We start from the raw sequence: 20340 nt of genomic DNA, 5'->3' as shown, positions 1-20340 counted from the left end.
ATGGCGTCCAGCATTCAACCCCCCCCCCTCAGCTTGCATTAACTAGCCACACACAAGGCATGCAAGCTCCACCCCCCAGTCGTTCTGAGACTTGTTATTGGGTGAGCAACACAACCAAGCAACACAGTTGGAGCCTCCCTCCTCCCTGGCCGGCAGGGAGGGAGGGAGAGGAGCTGCTTCCTTTGAAATTTAAGGGACATCATTTAAGGGACATCCATCAATAAGGGACAGCAGCGGGACATGGCGCTGGAATAAGGGACTGTCCCTTCAAATAAGGGACACTTGACAGCTATGGTAGGCAAACTAAGGCCTGTGGGCTGGACCTGGCCCAATCGCCTTCTCAATCTGGCCCGGGGATGGTCCGGGAATCAGCAGGTTTTTACCTGAGTAGAATGTGTCCTATTATTTAAAATGCATCTCTGGGTTATTTGTGGTGCATAGGAATTTGGTCATTCCCCTCCCCCCAAAAAAATTAGTCTGCCCCCCCCCACAAGGTCTGAGGGACAGTGGACTGGCCTCCGGCTGAAAAAGTTTGCTGACCCCTGTTAAGCAGTCTCTCAAGCATAGCTGTCAACCTTCCCCTTTTTTGCAGGAAATTCCCGTATTCCAGCGCCGTTTCCCGCTGCTTCCCGCTGCTATCCCAGATTATTAGATATCCCGTAGACTGTCCCCAGGACAGGTAAGGCTGCTGATCCCTTATTTTCAAATCTGAAAGTTGACAGCTATGCTCTCAAGTAACCTTGTCCCAAGTCTAAGGTTAATAAACTACTGTTCCCTTGCCCAAATCTCTGCATCTGAAAATTTTCCTTGCACAGATCTCCAGGGTTTTCAGGGTCCAGATTGCAAAGAGGCACCCAAGCACGGAATTCCCTACAGACGTTTGTGCTAAACATGTGAAGGTCAGGCATGGTGGAAGGGGCACACACATGTCCCAAAGCCCCTTGTAAACTTCTTTCCATTGCATGTTCAGGCTGAGTGCTCAAAGAAGGTGTAAATATTTTTGATGGGGAAAGTGCAAAAAGCAAAAGATCGCAGGAGGCGCCACTTGGGTGACTATCAGTGGTAGATTGGTCAAACCAATCAATAAAAGGAAACACCTTTATCAGATTTTTGGGTGTGGGTGGAATTTTTGAGAATGAGCATCCTGTGACCAGTTTATTCTGATGAGCAAGTTAAAGGCTCCCTAAGACTTGCTGAAAAAACACTGAGGTTTCCTGCCGAGATGCAAGTCACGGAGGAAATGAGAAGTTGGTTTCTTTCAAGAGTCTATTGGATGGAACGCTTCGTGACGGGGAGCTGCTGCGAAGCTGTTGCCTCCCTGTTGTGTACCTTCTAGCTTGCTACATATTGGAAGCTCCTCTGAAAACCATTAAAAATAATTGGTGACGCCGTCTCTTCTTTAAAAAGAAACAATGGCTTGTTGTGGAATCCTGGGCCAGGCCGGCACACCTTCTGAATATGTGGGTAAACTATTTAGAAGCAGGCATATATTAGAGAGGAACCATAAGGACCAGTTCTTGAGCACCTTGTCATGGACTGGCTGGAGGCAAAGGAGTGGTGGGAGGCACCAGCCAGGGAACCCCCAGGGGAAGAAGGCTTAGAGCCATGGGAATGGTGTTGGGATGATGAGTGGTCCAAGGGAGAAGGGGGAGCAGACTGTGGCCTCCTGTTGTTAAGTGTGGCTGTCTAGAAGCCCATGAAAGGGATGTGAGTGCAACTCTCCCCACTTGCAATGTGCAGAAACTGATATTCAGAGGCACTGCTGCCCCCAACAGTGGAGATGGAACACAGGTACCATGGCTGATAGCCACTGATAACTTTATCCTCCACAAATTTGTCAAATCACGGGAGGAATCTGTGGCTAGCCAAGGAGGGGCCAAATGAGGATCCAACGTGCCGGGGGGTACAGCTGGGAATGCAAGCTGCACCTCTAGAACCCAAGGAAAGCTTTTTTGGCAAGGCCTGACATGCTGCTGTGTAAACACGGGGCTTGGCTTCTCCTCCGGCGGCAGATAAAAGAGAAGAGCAGATGGCTTAAAAGGGAACGCAACACGGTGGCAGAGAGGAAAGGATGCAGCTAATTCCCTGGGAATTAAATCCCTCACATTGAGAGTTTTAGAAGCAAGAAGAAGAAGAAAGGCTGGGGACGAAACTGGATTCGGCAGAACTCTCCTAAGGAAAAAGTGGAAGGTGTTACACGGAAAGAGACTACAAGCCTGTGTGCTGCTTTTGAGTTTGGGGAAGGGAATCTCGAAAAGATGGGTGGGTAAAGGGATTAAGGGTGTGTCTGTAAGGAAGCTGGTTCTTGCTTGTGCTTGTGCTTCGGCTTCTAGTGCAGGAGTGTAAACTCTTAAGAGCAGGAGCACCAGAGAACCTCACGCCTATAGTTCTCTTGCAGCTTGTATCCCAGCCAGCTGTCCCTACCCATCAAGTTCAGTACTGGTGTCTCTGACGTCCTCCAGATGTTTTGGACCACAATTCCCAAGGGGCTGATGGGAACTGTAGTCCAAAACAGGCTGGTCAACATCATCATCATCATCACCATCATTTTATTATTTATACCCCACTCATCTAGCTGGGTTTCCCCAGCCACTCTGGGTGGTTCTAAATGGTTCTACTAAATGGCTGGGGAGCTCTGTGGTTACAGATAGGGGCCTTTTCCACCTGGAAATGCCAGGGATTGGACCTGGGGCATTCTGCATACAAAGCATGTGCTCTACCCTTAACCCCTATCATTCTCCTAACCCTTCTCTTTCTTTGGCGATCACTTGTAGCCGAGGAAGATTGTCTTCCATAAACACAGTTTTAACAATGAGTCCGTAAGTGACTGTGGAGGCCAATTCTGGATCCACACATCCTTTCACAGTAGGGACATTGGTTTCCTGGCAGGAGTTGATCACGGTGTGGATTTGCCAAGCGTGTCTTCCTCCTCGCACGTTTCTCACTTGTGTCCTGAGTTCAAGTGTCTTCAAAGGCCACGACACCTTTGGTTAAGACGGTTCTCCAACTGGAGCGCTCGCAGGCCAGTGTTTCCCAGTTGTCAGTGTTTATACTACATTTTTTAAGATTTGCCTTGAGACAAGCCTCTTTTCTGACCACCAGCAACTCATACTGCTTACAACACACCCTCCCTGTTGTATATGTAAATCCACTTAAAGGTTATGCTCCATGCAACTCATGAAGCAGAGACTTGTCCACTAATGATATAATAAGGCTGCTAGTTTTTAAGATGCCCCAAGACTCAGTTTGACCCCATGGCAGCTGTCTACCTTGCAATGCCAAACTGCTTATTTCTCTTTAGATACAGGTCCCCCCAGCACCAGTGTGTAAGAACATAAGAAGAGCCTGCTGGATCAGGCCAATAATGGCCCATCTAGTCCAGCATCCTGTTCTTAGAGCGGCCAACCAGGCAAACCAGCAAGCAGGACCCAAACCCAAGTACACTCTCCCCTCCTGTGGTTTCTAGCCACTGGTTATTCCGAAGCAATACTGGCTCCAACCCCGGTGCCAGAGTCCAGCCGTCATAGCTAACTGGCCAATGTGAAATGTGTCACAGAGCTGTCGCTAGCCACTAAGCTCCTTTTCTGGCTCTCCAGAACCATCGAGCAAAACCCTTTGCCTAGCTCTAGAGACACCTGTTGAAGATCACTGCCCGTTGGTGAGTCCTCAGGTTAAACAAAAGTTGGTAGCCTTTTCTAGCTAATACCACACAACAGGACTGTGTTACAAAGAGGTGTGTTAATAAAAGGGTGTTGCTGGATTTCAGCCACAGACAGCAGGGCCAATAGCCAGGGATCATAGATCTGTAGAGTTGGAAGTGACAACAATACGATAATCTTTATTGTTATTGTCCCATACAGAACAACAAAATTGAAAAATCTACATAAAACATTCAAAACTCAACAAGCCTGCTATCCCAGCTATCCCAACCTGGTTAGCCCCGTAAAAACTCTGATACCCCATTTTTAAATACAATATACTCCCTTACACTGTATTTAAAACCAAAATCGCATTTGGGTAGAAACTGTTTCTCAGGTGGCTAGTCCTAGTCTTTATAACCCTGTACCTTCTTCCAGAAGGCAGAAGCTGAAAGAGATCATTTCCGGGGTGCGCACTATCCTGCGCTATCTCTGCAGCTTTCTTATGGCACCTGGAAGCATAGATTTGATCCAAGGTGGGAAGAGTGAAATCGGTTATAAATAATTCATTCCAACAAACCCTGACTCCCCTCCAGTGAGCTTTCAGCATCCGCACGCACCGCCATCTTGGAAACTTGGGCCACCCATCTGGTCCAACCCTCTGCAATGCAGGAATCTTTCTCCCAATGTGGTGCTCAAACCCAAGACCTTGAGATCAAGCGTCTCACGCTCTACCAACTGAGCTATCTAAAGTGGGAGCTGCAGTTCAACAACAGTCCAAGAGACACACATCCCTCCCACCCTGGCCCTAATAAAAGGAACATATTGAGCGGCCTCTCTAAGTCCACAAATCAAAAAGGCTGTTGGCTGTCTTTCCCTCTGCACAAAAGAGCTGGATGGTTTGGCATGAATGCTTTGAAGCTGGCCAATGGCAAGCAATTTATTCTGCCCTCCTCTTGTTTCCCTGCTGAATCGGGTGGGTCTTCCATGCCCAGCCTCTTTTGTGCAGGCGCCTCCCTTTCTGGAAATAGATATTTTGTTTATCCCTTGCAGAGACAGGCCCACCAAGCAGCCGCCAGTGGGAAGGCACCAAAGGGTGCCAACAACACACGTCTATGATGCAAAAAGTTCATCACGTGCCGGGCTGTAATTATACCCCGGAGAGCAGCTCTTTTGGTGGTTTAACTCTGCAGAGGCACAAGCCAAGACTTGTCCACAATGCTAATGGGTGGATAATGAACGTGTTTCACTCAGAGGACAAGCCATAGTGTTACAATAATCTGATGGACAAAATGTTAACATGTTTCTCCACCCACCGCCCCCCCCTTTAGGTCCTACCTGGAGCCATTAATAAAGACGTAAAGGCGGAGGCTTCAGGAGGGCTCCTGAAACTACCGGTAATTAATGCCTGCTTCTACTTGGCATTAAGAAGAATGATGAGCATTTAAACAGGGGATTTCAAATTGCTCTATGTATATCATCTCAATGATCTTTAGAACAGGTAATGAGGGGGGAATTAAATCGATGCAAAACAGCAAAACCCTAAAAATAAGTAGTCTGCAATACATAAACGTATGCATTTAATGCTGCAATTAAAACACACTTTAATAAAATTAAAGCAGCAGTTCCATGCACACCCATACTGTACCTGCAGCACTGAATGCAGTAGGATTGCCTAATCCACTAACTTCTTAGCATTCTTCAGTCGCCTCTAAGGTGAGGTGCCTATTCAACTGCTTCAATCTGCAGACTTGCACCTTTTGCAAAGGCCATATATTGTTCGTTCTGCATTTGGAGTCAGTCCCTTACTGTGGTCATCCTTTGGAACTCCCTGCCAATTGACATTAAGAAGGTGCCCTTGCTGTTTTGCTTTAGAGACCTGCTGAAAATGCTTATCCAGACAGGTAATTTAGTTACTTAGAGTATATTCATTCTAAAGTTGTATTGATTTTCATCTGTGTTTGCATGGTGTTTGTTTTATGCACATTTGTTTTTCATTGCTTTCTGGATTTTAGCTGTGTTTCACTTTGGACAGCTTTTTGATTAAGCACTTAAATCATCCAAACAAACCAACAATGCCTTTGTGCTCATTGCATTGGAAGGCTAGAACGGGCTCACTTTTTGCTGAGCAGCCAGCCAGCACACTACCTTTGCATTGTCCCTTATATCTCCCTAAGGGAAGATATATGTGTTTAATATTTTAATATTCTGTTGGGAGCCACCCAGGGTGGCTGGGGAAACCCAGCCAGATGGGTGGGGTATAAATAATAAATTGTTGTTGTTGCTTTTTTAGGCTGGAAGCTCAAGGATGGTATAAGATATCCATATACCCACTGGCTTGGCTCAGGCACAATTAGCAGTGCTGGTGTCCAATCACAGAAGGCAAACAGGTGCGATCGGAGAAGTTTCTCCACCAACATCTACCTGTGTTTTCCCACAGCTATATACTTGCACCTTGCATGAGCACCCTAAGTATCTTGTTTTCAGTTTATGCTTATGCTGCAACTTACAAATATTATTCAAATTAGGAAAGGTAGGCAAAGGAAACAAGAACATTGTTGGAAACTGCCCGTTTTCCTCATGTTTTCAAAGAGTAAGGTGGATCATAAAGCTAAAACATTGTGTTTTCTTGGGAACACTGTAAATTAGAACGAGAGCAAAAAATTATCAAGGGTTGTATTCAACTAACTTTTACTCAGAGTAGACAAACTGAAATTAATGGGCCTAAATTAGTAGTCATGGCCGTTGATTTTGGTGGGTCTTCTCTGAATAAAAACTAGAGACATATATAGGACAATTGCATGTTGATTCCACTGTCCCTTTCTGCAGACCAGAAAGGATGGAGCTGGAATGAGAGCTGTGCTTCAGTGGTCAAGCAGCTCAGGCTGTACATAGCAGCTGAAGGCTCCATCCCTAGTTCAGAACAGGTGTATCCCTGCGCCTCCCCTCCTCCCGAGTCACTTCACATGCTGCTAGGCAGACACTTCTGCACCTGCTCTGCAGTTCCTGCTCAACTGTCTCCTCTGCGGGTGGGTCTGTCAGACAGCCACAAACCCAGGCAGCTGGTAGGGGGACCTCCAGTCCAAGGAATCCTAGGAACTGGAGTTTGCTAAGGGTGGTAGGAAACTGTACCTCTGTGAAGAGTAGACTACATTGGGCTGGGGTGTGTGCATGTGCTTTTAAGTGTATGGTGTGCACACAGCTCATCCTCTGGCCAAGCAGGGATTTGACCCCTGTACCAAATTGTACCCTTCTATCCACTGAAAGAGCAGTGGCACTGGAACATATGTACAGTGGTACCTCTAGTTGCGGACACGATCCGTTCCAGGGTGCCGTTCGCACCCCAAAAAGTCCCTAACCAGAGCGGCACTTCTGTGCAAGCGCAGAGTGCAATAGAGCAGTTCTGTGCATGCACAAAGCACACAGAATGCTTCTGCACACGTGCGCATGGTGAAACCCGGAAGTATACACTTCCAGGTTTGCCGCGTTCTCAAGCCGAAAAGACGCAACATGAACCTAATGCAACATGAGGTATGACTGTACATAAAAGCTCACAGGATCAGGCCAATGGTCCATCTAGTCCAGCATCCTGTTCTCACAGTAGCCGAGCAGATGCTGCTGTTGCTTCCAGCAACTACCATTCACAGACACTGTTACCTCCAACTGGGGAGGAAGAAAACAAATTCCTTCCAGTAGCACCTTAAAGACCAACTAAGTCAGTTCTTGGTATTACCAAGAACTGACTTAGTTGGTCTTTAAGGTGCTACTGGAAGGAATTTGTTTTGTTTTGACTATGGCAGACCAACACGGCTACCTATCTGTAACTGGGGAGGAAGAGTTTTATTTTCCACAAATTTGGCTAATCCTCTTTTAAAGCCATCTACGTTGGTAACCATTAGCGGCTGATAGTGAGTTCCATAGCCTGCCGATCAGAAGGTCGGAGGTTCGAATCTGCACGATGGGGTGAGCTTCCGTTGCTCTGTCCCAGTTCCTGCCAACCTAGCAGTTTGAAAGCAAACCAGTGCAAGTACCAGTAGATAAATAGGTACTGCTGTGGTGGGAAGGTAAAAGGTGTTTCCATGCACTCTGGTTTCTGTCACGGTGTTGCAGAAGCAGTTTAGTCATGCTGGCCACATGACCCGTAAAGCTGTCTGTGGACAAACACCAGCTCTCTTGGCCTGAAAGCGAGATAAGCACCGCACCCCATAGTCGCCTTTGACTGGGCTTAACCATCCAGGAGTCCTTTACCTTTTTTACCTTTTTAGTTTAATTATGTGGTGCATGAAGAAGTACTACAGAAGTTCTCTCTCTGCCACCTCCCCTTCCGGCTTTCCTAAGAGTCAAAGGTTTCAAGCTACTTTGGGAAGAATCCTGCCTTTGACGTTTTGGAGGGAAGTGTGCCAGCCCATTTCAGACCAAGGAATTATTAACTTGCTTTTGCACCCATGAAGGCACCAAGTCATGATCTCCCCATTCGCATGCTAAGTAGAGCAAACATAACTATTTTAGGATGAAGTGAAAATGGTTCTTAAGATTCGCGACCCCTACAGACAGGTGGCAAAATTTAGGTGGAGGGAATTTGCCAAATATTCTCCAGAACAATTGTAGGTAGAACATGAGACTCTTAATCTCAGGGTCATGGGTCTGAGGCCCACGTAGGGCATTGCCAGGGGTTAGACTAGATGACCCTCGTGGTCCCTCCCAACCCTGCAATTCTATAATGGAACTACTGGATTATAGGGAATTACAACAAAGGGTCGCAGCTCAAAGGTAGAGGAAGTGATCTGTATGCCGAAGCCCCCTTCCCGCCCCATTCCGATCCCCGGCGTTGGAGGAGGAAGAAGCGGAAGAAAATGGAACAGAAAAATATATTCGAGTCAGTTAATTCTGAATGAAACTCTGTTGTTAGTGTCTATTGGTCAGCGAGCTAAGAGAGGAGGGCTGGGAGGAGCTCAGACCGAGGCCGTCCCTTCTTTCGGTAGTATTAAAACAAAAATAAACAGTTACTTCTGGACCCACAATTACGCATGAAATTCTCCACTGGGGGAAGAATGAGGGAGTAGGATTTCGCCAAATGTCGGAGGCGGAACAGAAGTTATTTTTTCGGAGAACACCCCCCACTCCGCACACACAACAACAAAACTATCAGGAAATGTATCTCTGAGAAAATAGCGGCCCATCTGTTAAAATATATTCTCTCTCTCTCTCTCTCTCTCTAAAAAAAAGGCGCCTTTTTCCAGAGGCTCCTCCTTCCACGAACTATAAATAAACCGCTACATTGTGTACGATACAAGGAGGCAATTGCACAACCGGCCCCTTTCTGCCAGCGCCCCTCGCTCCCCCCCCCCCATCTCTGCTCCTCGCATTTTTCAGTTTCTGTTTTACAGAAAGTCTAGCTGTCACCCGATACAAGAAAGTCCCCCTCTCCATTTGCCTTTCCATAGCGCACCGCGAGTGCCGCATGCAGCACCTCCGCCTGCAGCCCTAAAGGACACCCGGAGACTTCCTTCCAACATGCAGAGGCAGTTAGGATCCGCGCCGCGCGCAAACCGCTTTCACCGCCAATCTATCTATGCGACAGCGGGGAATCTAATAGTAATAGCAATCGATACATTATTAGCGTCCGGAAACACAGCCGGTGGTGACGCTGCCCCGCGCCGCTTCGAAAAGTTCCTAGGCTTCAGCCTTAGAACTGGGAGGGGACCTGGCGGCGACACCCGGCTCGGGGTGGGATTTCCCCGTCCGCGCTCTTAGCGCGCGCGGCGACCGCTAGATCCCGAGGACGACAGACTGGGCGGGGGCGGGGGGGGGCACATGAAAAGTTTTGCCTGCCCATCTCCGAGGAAGCGGGGGGAGATGATCCCTGTCAAGGGAAGAAGGGGGCACCCATTTGCCAGCAGCCGGTGCCCCCGAACCGAGGCTGAGGGTGGCGCCATCGCCTGTCAAAGTGACCGCAAAGGCGAGCTCCGGTCGCGCGGCCGAGGGAAGCCCCGCTATGGGTCGTCCAAAGTCAGCCCGAGCACGCCACTCACCTAAAAGGCATGGAGAGACGGAGGGAGCGCGCGAGGATCCCGGTGCAGAGGAGGCTCCTGCAGCAAAATAAAGGCAGTCGGCGGCCGGAGGGCTCCAGGACCCGGAGCTGCGGCGGGGCCGTCGATGGCGTTGCCGGAGACTCCTCCCTCTGGGCCTCGCTCTCTCCGCCTTCGCCGCCGCTTGCCCTGCCTGCGATCGGCCGGGCTCATCGCTCCGCTCTGCAGAGCGCTGCGCAAAGGCGCGGCGGGACAGGTGTCCGGGGACGCTTGGGCTGAGCGCGCCCCGGGATCGGAGGTGCGGGGTGCTTGCTGCAGATCTTATCTTCCGGGGTCGCTGGGATGGCGGCGGTCGGGGCTTGTGTTATGTAAGCGCGTCAGGAGGGACTGCTTAAGAGGCCGGACGAGGCTTATGCAATGGCCAGATGCTCCCTAGGGGTCGAGGCTTGCAGTTGCGGGAACGAGTTTATATACCAAAATCACATAGACTGCATTGGCACGATGGCGCCTTTGAACTTCACGCCGCCGCCCCCGCTTAGCCATGGCGTTTTGCGCGTTCAAGGTTGCCGCATTCAAAAACACAAGGGGTGCGGGTTAGTTTGGCCCGTTGCAGTTTGGTTTGGCTTTCCTTGCTGGAATCGCGTAGGCTTCTCAACCCCTTTGAACCACAGTAACTTTATACTGGGCGCCTTTCCCTCCCTACACACGCAGGGCGCACCACACCAATCATGGGCATAGCGGGGGGGGGGGCAGGTCTCCCCCCCCATCAAGAAAATAAAAATACTTACCTAAAAGTAGAAATAATCAAAGTACATTGAAATGATCTCTGAGATACCACAATCTCCCTCCCTAGCGAACATTTCCCCTTGAAAAAGTCAGTGCCTGCTTTTGTTCCACTGATACATGGAGCATGTCATTTTGTTTATTGTAAAACAAAGCAAAACTATCCCACAGTATGAAAAAAACTATAGGCAGCATATAAACATCAACACAAATCCTCTCAAAAGAGCCAGTTGATCTTTCCTAGTATTAAAAGTTTAGGTCAGAGGTTTTCAACCTTTTGAGTCCACAGCTCCCTTGACCAACTACGTTCTTTCTGTGGCACCCCTGTGGGGCTCAGGAGCCCACTTACGTTACCCCTTGTCTGCAGAGCTGGCAGCCTCTCACCCTTTTTCAAACACCTTCCTTTGTGGAGTGTTCCCTCAGCCTCTTCTCCCCTTTCCTTGGGTGTCCTCTGGGCAGCCGCAGCTGCTGCCCCTTGTCTCTGAGCTGCCCCCCCTGCCCCAAAGAGAGATGCCTCCTCAGGGACCTGGGAAGCACCCCCTGGCCAGCCCCAGAGGCACCATTCACCTGGGGAGCTTGTGGCCAGGGCTGCTGCAACAAACACCTGTGCAAGCCTTTGGGAGGCAGAGAAGCAAGAGGGCATCAGATGAGGGAAAGAGGTCAGTGTTGACCACGGCACCCCTGACCATCATTCAAGGCACCCCAGGGTGCCATGGCACACTGGTTGAAAACCACTGGTTTAGGTAAATGGAACTGATTTTGGTGTCCAAAAAGCAACGGTGCCCTAAAATGCAGCTTTGCTGAGGGAGTTCCATAAGTGAGGTCCTACAAGGAAAAAAAACTTTCAGGTAGCAAAACGTCTGGCTGAAGGGACAGTCCAATAATGGCTTCATTTCAAGCTCTCAGGTGACAGGCAGAAAGTGGTCATTCTGATGAATTTAAAAACATAATAGTGGAAAGTTGCTGTCAACATTTACAGCCTAAATCTAAATAAGTCTTTCTTTCCGTGGAATCAAGGGAATTGCAGTTCTCTGGGAGGGGGCTGTTAGAATTCCGCACAGCTCTACTAAACCACGATTTCCAATATTTTGGGGGCAATCTGTGACAAAATGGTGCAAAAGTAACATACATTTGAAGTATAGATGCATGCCTTGCTGGTGCAATCCTATGTGTGTCAACTCAGAAGTAAGCTCTCAGGTAAGTGTACACAGGATAACCTCATTTTTTGATACAGCAGGAATACGTTTGCGGAGCTGTAACATTAAAAACAAATAGAACTCTTATGTGTTCAATAGCATTCTCTTTTATTCATATCCATGGTGGGATAAAAGTGGAAAGGAGATGAAAATGACAAAAACATACAAACATTTTTGAGGTCCCCATCTGACTTGAATTAATTAAGTTAATTAATAGTAATTTATAGACAGCCCCGTTCCATAGACTCAGAAAGTCAATAAAAAATGTGTGCTCAAAATATCTTGTTGCAGTCAGATTAATACAAACTATTAGTACTAAAACATCATCTGCCCGCCAGCTTAACTCCAGCTGTTGAATGAATCCCAGGCTATGTAAAAGGAGCTTTCAGAAGATCCCTCTGAAAAATGGATACTTTAGCCCTGCAGGGTTGCTTTACAACACCAGAAAAGTTAGAGGATGTCATGTTGATCCAGAAGACAAAGCTGCATATTGGTGCATTCAGCTTTACTAAAGTGTGTACACTATTTGGTTGGATGACCTAATATAAAGGCAGTGTGTTAATGCGGGTTTTTGGAATTACAGTGGTACCTCGAGTTACATACGTTTCAGGTTACATACGCTTCAGGTTACAGACTCTGCTAACCTAGAAATAATACCTCGGGTTAAGAACTTTGCTTCAGGATGAGAACAGAAATCGTGCTCTGGTGGTGCGGCAGCAGCGGGAGGCCCCATTAGCTAAAGTGGTGTTTCAGGTTAAGAATGGACCTCCGGAACGAATTAAGTACTTAACCTGAGGTACCACTGTATAACATTATGAGGGGTAGCTTCACTGCCCACCCCCATTTTGTATTTTTCCTAATTCATGACCAAGAGAAAATTCACACTGGCTCTTTTTTGCATGTCACACTAGGTCAGTTTATTTTAGACCATGGCTTAATCGTGAACATGCTTCCTGTCCCCTCACAGCTGCTTGCTCATGGCACAAACCAACCACAGTACGTCTTGTTGTGTTGTGTGAACTCAGAATACGTTTTTTTCTTTGTTTCAAACAAACCATAAGCAATCCATGCAGGTGGTGATGGTGCGGCAAGTTCACAATTAAGTCATGGTTTAAAACAAAGTGGCTCAGTGCGATGGGTGAACAGGCAGTGGTAACTACCAACTCACCTCTGTTTACTGTTGCTCTGTTTATGGTGATCTGAATGCTCTTTATGGGATGAACTTTGGTGCCATTCTGTGCAGCCAAATAAGCATTTTATAATTACATTTCGGGATGAACAAGGCTCTGTGAAGCCACCTCAAGGAATTTTGTTTTAAGGGCCATATTCAACTGAAGCTTGGCACTTTTATGTTCCATCGATTTCAGTGAGAGGCCCCAGGCGCAGAACTCTCCCAGTGTTGAAATCAAAGGGTCCTGAAAGGCTCTTAAGTGTGGTTGGATTATCGCCAGACTTACGAGACACAGATTCTTAAGGAGCATGTTACATTAAGGCAGTGAGTGACACACAACACCTGACTTTCCACTGGACCCTACTCTGCCTGTACTATCAGCCAGTTTTAATCCTATATAGCAGCTGTCCAGACTTTAAATAGTCCAATTGTCACAAATGGAATGGTGAGCATAGGAAACATGCTGTGTTAGCAGCCAGCACATCATTTCCCTCGTCTTCTGCCCTTAATAGAAGCAAACGGTAGCTGTGCTGAATTGATGACATTTTTATTGTCCCCCTTTTCCAAGAAGCATGGGACAGTGTGCTTGGTTCTGCCCCTTCTACTGGCTAGGGATAGGGAACCCACATAACTCCAGATGTTTCACAACATCTGGAGGGCGACAGGTTTCCCATCTCTTGATTCATCCATTATTACTATTTGTCCTGTTGCCAGTCCCCCCCCCCCCCGCAAAAGATGAACTCAATGGTTGTGCATTTGCTCTCCCAGATGAATTTCCTTTTTGCTTTCAACTTACTGCAGGCTTCCCATCTAAAAAGTTTTATTGGGATGATTGTCTCCGTCCCTGGGCTAAGCTCAAGGTCATGCAACTGAAATGGGCAGACATTCTTGCAGTGTTTATACGTGTCTCTGCTCCCTTCCTCTTGTTACTTCATCATAAAATTTTAGATTTTGACCTTTTCTTTAAAGGACAACCACCACCACCATGTTAGATAGAGAGATACATACATAATACACAAATGCATTATAAATGTTGAAGTTGCAACAAATGTACTTGGAGAACCAATTCTGTCCATGAATTACACAGTTCTCACTTTTAAAAACTATTTATTTCCCCTCAAGGAGAGAGGAGGAAGGACATCCTGTCTTTTGTCATACTGGCTGTGGTCTAGACACATTGTTTCCCCCAAAGAATCCTGGGTACTATAGTTTGTTACGGGTGCTGACAGTTGTTAGGAGACTGGGATTTGGGTGGCGCTGTGTCGTAAGCATATCAGTGAAAGTAGATAAATAGGTACCACTGTGGCGGGAAGGTAAATGGCAATTCCATGTGCTCTGGTTTCCGTCATGGTGTTCCGTTGCACCAGAAGCGGTTTAGTCATGCTGGCCACATGACCGGAAAGCTGTCTGTGGACAAACACCACCTCCTTCAGCCTGAAAGCTAGATGAGTGCTGCAACTTAACTGTCCAGAGGTCTTTTACCTTTACCTTCTAGAAGTGCCTCTTGCTAATTGGTTTCCATGGAACCATATTTGACCCTAGTTTGCATAACAAATGGGATATCTAACAGATATTCAACAAATGAAACTGAATGAATCATTTTAGCCATTCGTCTCCAGAGACAGATGCCAACAGCAAAAAAGGTTAGAGGGCACCTTGAGAGTCATTTAAATCCAAAACCGTATAAATGATAACTGTGTTTTATATATTCCTTGGCTTTTAATCGTGGGAGGGTGGAGACTGAGCTGGCATTGCCACTTGAAATGTGTGGAATTGAACTCTAAACTTGTCTATACCACATTACGTGTCTCTATCTCCATTCAACAGTGTTATCAGGTTAACTGACAAAGTTGCAGCTGGAATGATGAATGAGCCCAGTAGTTAAACCATCTAGTTGCCTGGCCAACTAAACAATGCAGAGATCATCTCTGAGTTTTATGCTGTACCTGTACAAATCCTGGGAGGAATAGCAATGATTTAGGGTGGTAAGCTTAAATTAATAGGTACGTTTTCTTCTTTTGTTCTTTTTCAGCATGTATTTCTCTTCTCTAGCTGGCAGGCTACTCTGGGATGGGTGTTGCATTTCCCTGCATTTCCCACGATAAGAGTGCCCAAGAGAATGGATAGGAATGACTAAACAATTAAAAAAAAAATCTGCTAGAAAGGAAAACACCTTTACACCCTTAAGGAACGAGAGTGATTGATGCTTAAATTTCTACAACAATGGTTATGCCCCACTGAAGCATTTACAATTAAGAGAGTCAGTATGGACAGACAATGGGCAACCTACAGGTACCGGTAATTGCTGGACTTTGCAGGGGTCGAACCCAGACTGAAACCTATGGAGAACTTAAGAAGCCAAGTTACCTGGCCTCAGCTGGGGAGGGCGGGATACAAATAAATTATTATTATTATTATTATTATTATTATTATTATTATTAATTAGGACATGTTTAAAGTATGCAAAAAAAATGCATTCTATGGACCAAAGCTCATAATCTGAAAAAGAACTTTTGCAAAATAAGGATAAACTCCTGTCTAAAATGTATAATTTCTTACTAGAATGGGAAACAAAAGATGAGCATCATTGACACACCTATACCTCTGGGAGAAACTTTGGAAAAGTGATTTGAAATTTACCGTGTGTTATTTTCTGAAAGAGAACGATTTGAAAATCATTCATAGGTGGTATTTAACTCCCAGTAGGCTGGCTAAGATGTATAAAGCAGAATCAGATACATGTTGGAAATGTAAAGAAATGGGAGGAACTCCCCCCCCCCTCATGTGGTGGACATGTAGAAAGGTAAAGGAATATTGGGAAATCATTTATAATGAGTTGAAAAAAATGTTTAAATTTACCTTCTCAAAAAAACCAGAGTCCTTTTCGTTGGGAATAACCCAGACAGAAATCCCCAGGTGCCAGAAAAAGTTATTTATGTATGCAACAACAGCGGCCCGGGTTCTGTTAGCCCAAAAATGGAAAGTGAGGTCCCTTGTAAAGAGGACTGGCAACTTAAGATGTTAGAATATGCAGAATTTGCAGGCTTAACACACAGAATAAGAGAGCAAGAAGAACGTATATTTAAAGAAGAGTGGAAAATATTTATTGAATATATGGAAAACAATTGTACACAGCTGAAAACGCTGGCAGCATTAAGATAAATTCAACAGAGTAAGCAATGTTTGATTGATATAAAAGTGGAAAAATGATTTGAATGCTTATAGTAAAATATGCGGGAAAGTATGATATGTAATAAGAACCATGCAAGGAGGAGAAGGGAAGTCATTGGATGTTTTAAAGTTTGTAAAATGTTTATTTTGAAATGTAGAAAAATGAAAACTCAATTTTAAAAAATTGTGTGTATGTGTGTGTACATTTTCTTCTTTTGTTCTATCTTCCCATGCCTTCTGCAGCATGTATTTCTCTTCTCTAGCTGGCAGGCTGCTCTGGGATGGGCGTTGATTTCCCTGTATTTCCCGTGATAAGAGTGCCCAAGAGAATGGATAGGAATAACTAAACAATAGCTGGCAGGCAACCGCGAGGGCATTCTTGGCACAATGTACGGTAATCTTTAGGTGGAACCAGGGCAGCAACTTTTAAATCAAGCAATGTTATTTATGCAGCAGGCTCTCCCGTCTTTCTTCAGATGCTTGTTAGCACGGGGCAGCTTGTATATATTTAGTTTCTGGAAGTGTTATGCGAAATCTGTAAGTAATCTGTACAGTGGTACCTTGGTTATCAAACGCCTTGGTACTCAAACAACCTGGAACTCAAACACTGCAAACCCGGAAGTACCGTATTTTTCGCCCTATAGGACGCATCCAAAAATGAAGGGGAAATGTGGGTGCGTCCTATGGGGCGAATACAGGCTTTTGCTGAAGCCTGGAGAGCGAGAGGCTCTCACTCTCGAGGCTTCAGGAAGCTCTGCATGACCCTCCGGAGCCCGGTGTGAAGCCGTGCCGGGCTCCAGAGGGTCATGCAGAGCTGCCTGCCCTCCTGGGCTCCTTGCAGCTCTGCGCGATCCTCCGGAGCCCGGCGCCAAGCTGCGAGGGCATTCTTGGCACAATGTAATCTTTAGGCGCCAAGCCGCGCTGGCCTCCAGAGGGTCGCACAGAGCTGCCTGCATTCTGAAGCCTCGGGCGTGCTGAAGAGCGTGCCAGGGCTTCGCACAGCTGTCCGCAAGCCTGGGGAGACCGGCGCGGCTCCCTAGGCTTGCGGATAGCAGGCTGTTCTGGGGGCTGGGGTCGGGGGAAGCTCGGGCTTCCCCCGCGCCAGCCCCGTGCCTTGGGGGGAAATAATTTTTTTTTCTTTATTCCCCCCCCCAAAAAAAACCTAGGTGCATCCTATGGGGCGAAAAATACGGTAAATGTTGCGGTTTGCGAACTTTTTTCACAAACTTTTTTACCTGAAGGAGCGTCTCTTCCCCCATCGTTCTGCCCGGACACTGAGGTCTAGTGCCAAGGGCCTTCTGGCCTTCTGGTGGTTCCCTCGCTGCAAGAAGCCAAGTTACAGGGAACCAGGCAGAGCGCCTTCTCGGTAGTGGCATCCGCCCTGTGGAACACCCTCCCACCAGATGTCAAAGAGAAAAACAACTACCAGATTTTTAGAAGACATCTGAAGGCAGCCCTGTTTAGGGAAGCCTTTAATGTTTAATAGGTTATTGTATTTTAATATTCTGTTGGAAGCCGCCCACCCAGCCAGATGGGCGGGGTATAAATAATTATTTATTATTTATTATTTATTATTTATTATTTATTATTTATTATTTATTATTTATTATTTATTATTTATTATTTATTATTTATTATTTATTATTTATTATTTATTATTATTTATTATTTCAGAAGCCGAATGTGCTCCATTTTGAGTGCCACACTCCCGTTTCGAGTGTTACACTTCCAATTTGAGCGTTACACTTCTGATTTGAGTTTTACGCTTCCGGTTTGAGTGTTACACCGAGGTCGGTTTGTTTTGGCTATTTATTTTGTGTTTTTGTGGCTCTTTTTCTTTCTTTTTAGTGACTGCGTGGAACCCAGTTCAGCTACTGATTGATTGATTGATTTTGTGACTGCAGTACATTGTTTCATGCTTTCATATTATGGATCAATAGTCTTGTTAGATAGTAAAATTCATGCTAAACTGCTGTTTTAGGGGTTGTTTTTAAAAGTTTGGAACGGATTGATCCATTTTCCATTATTTTCTATGGGAAAGCGCGCCTTGGTTTTGGAACACTTTGGTTTTGGAACGGACTCCGGAACAGATTAAGTTTAAGAACCAAGGTACCACTGTACAATCACAGAGCAGCTTAGCAATCAGTCCTTCTTCACCAGGAACTCTGGGAATTGTAGTTCAGTGAGGGGAATAGGGGTCTGCCAACAACTCTTGGCACCCTTAACAAACTACCCTTCCCAGGATGCTTTGTGGGAAAGCCAAAGTAGTACAGTGGTACCTCAGGTTACAGACGCTTCAGGTTACAGACGCTTCAGGTTATAGACTCCGCTAACCCAGAAATAGTACCTTGGGTTAAGAACTTTGCTTCAGGATGAGAACAGAAATCGTGCAGCGGCAGCAGGAGGCCCCATTAGCTAAAGTGGTACCTCAGGTTAAGAACAGTTTCAGATTAAGAACAGACCTCCAGAACAAATTAAGTTCTTAACCCGAGGTACCACTGTACAGTGAGGGTTCAGTTCGGGGGGTCTACTCGCATAGGCAACATCGCGCAAAGTCAGGAACCCCCAGAACTGACCCCCTGCAAGGTGGAGGGGGCTGTTTACCAGGCTCTGGGAAGGCCACTTTTCACAGCAATATCCCACAGAGGAACTATTTATGACTTGCCAGCTGACTCCGCTGTAAATTCAAACATGGTTTCATGTTAAGGCACTTCACAAAGTAGCTGGGACATTCCAGCTAACTCTAAACTGGATTCTGCTTGAATAAATGGCTGCAGGTCTATATTAGTCCGCAACCGTAGGCACCAGTGTTTGAAATCTTCAGCAAACAGTTGCTGTGGCATTTCTGAACAGCCATCACAGCTGCCCCCCAAAATAAAGTCCAATTGGCTTATGAAAGTTCTGCTATTTTTAATATGGTGGCTCAGCATATTTGCTTGAATGTTAGAAGAGCAGTCCTGGATCAGGCCCCTCTTTGTTGGCATTGAGTGGAGGTGGACCATAGCCTTCATGCTTGGTCATTACTGAATGCCCAGTCCTCCATGGATTTGTCGAAATCCCCTTGTAAAGCCATCTAGGTTGGTAGCCATCATCTCAGTGGCAGACCTTGGGGTCTCAAATTTCAGTGGCACCCTGTGTGATGTCAGAATTGGCCCCCCCCCACTTCTTGCCTTCTATTCTACATCATAGTTGGGGTGCCCTCGTGGCTCTGCTTCCAGTGCCACAGAACTGTTTGTGCTCCCCTAAATTTGGGTTTCCATGTTTCAAAAAGTAAAATTCCTGACATCTGCAGGTCATGTCTCAGGCAAGCTTCCCCTAAATCTGCCTCTGTTGCAAATTCCATAGTTCAACAACGCACTGTGTGGATAACTACTTTTATCTGACCCGAATCTTCCTTGTTTTGCTGTTCCGCTGTTCCATTATTTTCATTATTTTCTCGTGGTGCCTTCTACTCATGCCTGTCATCTGTTGCCTCCTAGCTGCAACCTTGCTTTATTAAACTTACAGCTTTTAAATTGAATTGAGTTTTGGCATTTTATATTGGTGTTAGCTGCTCTGACAACTCTAAATTTGGGTACACTCTCAGGACCAGCCCTATGATGAGGCGGAGTGAAGCAGCTGCCTCAGGTGGCAGATGTTGAACCAGGCAGAGGGCCTTCTCGGTAGTGGCACCTGCCCTGTGGAACTCCCTCCCACCAGATGTCAAAGAGAAGAACAACTACCAGACTTTAAGAAGACATATGAAGGCAGCCCTCTTTAGGGAAGCTTTTAATGTTTAACAGACTACTGTATTTTAATACTTTGTTGGAAGCTGCCCAGAGTGGCTGGGGAAACCGAGCCAGATGGACGGGGTATAAATAAATTTATATATATATATATATATATATATATATATATATATATATATCACACAAAAAAGAAAGAAAGAAGTACATCAGGTCTGAAGAACCACTTTCCATTGGGTACACTCTCAGGGCCAGCCCTGTGATGAGGCAGAGTGAAGCAGTTGCCTCAGGTGGCAGATGTTGACGGGCAGGGAGGGGACATTGCCATGATGCTTGCCCCATATCCCCTATGCTAGCCTGGTGCCCTCAAGTTCCCTCAATATATTTTCTTTCACCAATATTTGAGTAAGATTCAACTGTCAGTCCAATGGACTTCTGTATGTATCTTGGGGAAAGGCGCCATCTTGCCCTTTGCCTCAGGCAGCAAAATGTATTGATTTGGCCCTGTACATTCTTCTGTCGCCCAATTGTTTTGTGCTGTAATTGCCTATTCAATGCAGACCAGGTAGCCCTATACAGGCTCTCCTTTAGTTTATTTTTCCAGGCCACAGGGCACAGTGCTTTTGC

At 46.3% G+C, this 20340-nt stretch overlaps 1 protein-coding gene and 1 long non-coding RNA gene across 2 annotated transcripts in view; one reads left to right on the top strand and one right to left on the bottom strand.

The window, feature by feature from the left end:
• SYNE3 (spectrin repeat containing nuclear envelope family member 3) overlaps positions 1–10269 on the bottom strand; it is a 96335-nt gene extending 86066 nt beyond the window's left edge. The window contains exon 1 of the mRNA XM_081859244.1: positions 9671–10269. The gene's annotated coding sequence lies outside the window, so the exon portion shown is untranslated. The remainder of the gene's footprint in view (positions 1–9670) is intronic.
• LOC309345577 overlaps positions 5356–20340 on the top strand; it is a 58310-nt gene continuing 43325 nt past the window's right edge. The window contains exon 1 of the long non-coding RNA XR_014158309.1: positions 5356–5542. This is a non-coding gene — a long non-coding RNA (uncharacterized lncRNA). The remainder of the gene's footprint in view (positions 5543–20340) is intronic.

The sequence above is a fragment of the Podarcis erhardii genome (genome assembly GCF_964252035.2).
Source record: "Podarcis erhardii genome assembly, chromosome: 1".
Lineage (NCBI taxonomy): Eukaryota > Metazoa > Chordata > Lepidosauria > Squamata > Lacertidae > Podarcis > Podarcis erhardii.
This window is presented reverse-complemented; position numbering and strand designations above follow the sequence as displayed.